This window comes from Hippoglossus stenolepis, chromosome 10, assembly GCF_022539355.2.
Source record: "Hippoglossus stenolepis isolate QCI-W04-F060 chromosome 10, HSTE1.2, whole genome shotgun sequence".
Lineage (NCBI taxonomy): Eukaryota > Metazoa > Chordata > Actinopteri > Pleuronectiformes > Pleuronectidae > Hippoglossus > Hippoglossus stenolepis.
In genome coordinates, this window is record NC_061492.1 from 26,513,753 (window position 1) to 26,514,480 (window position 728).

Consider the following 728-nt stretch of genomic DNA (forward strand, 5'->3'; position numbering starts at 1 on the left):
TGTAGTATCTGTTCTTATCAGTTTAATATCTGATATGTCCTCTATATGAGGACTACATATTAAGCAGATTTTTGGTATGAGGGCAGAAATTTGGAGCTTGCTCCTTTCTCTCCACACATCGACCTAGCATTGCAGTGCAGCTGGGAACGGTGCACTCTGTTCTTACCTTGTAGAAAACCAAACACTCAAACAATTGTCGCGTATCAAAAGTGAATTCTACACTGGCTCAATGAAAGTGAGGTAACGGCCTGGCACACACAAGTGTGTGAAACCGCTCTGATGGCTCACTGCTTTGTGACGTGACCATGCACGGGTCACAATGAGCTTGAACTGGATTCCAAATTGAGTTAGAAGCGTTTGTCAAGAATGGAAACTTGCTTTCACTCAAGACCTTCTGGGAGACTTGGTGAGAAACCAGAGTCAGCATTTTGGAGTGAATGTAAGTGGTCCAGGGATGTATTGCTTAGGCAGGCTTAAAAGCCAATCACAGTAGTCAGGCAGGAGGTAATAAAGACGTGTATAATTTTGGTTGGCAGATGGGGCGGGTTGGGAATGTTGCATACTGGGATCTGACATGGAAAGCAAAGAGAGGCCTACCGTGAAGGTGGTGATCTGGACCGAGAGGCTCCTCTGCTGCTCTCCAACAGAGGGCCATGCTGACTCTGGTTTCTCTTCATAACGCACAAGTCTTTCGCTTTACTAAAGACTTCCAGGAGAGGAACAAACAT

At 45.6% G+C, this 728-nt stretch overlaps 2 pseudogenes; both read left to right on the forward strand.

Annotated features, from left to right (window-relative positions):
* On the forward strand, nucleotides 1-160 carry LOC124853033 (annotated as a pseudogene).
* A 503-nt stretch (nucleotides 161-663) lies between these two features.
* On the forward strand, nucleotides 664-728 carry LOC124854076 (annotated as a pseudogene).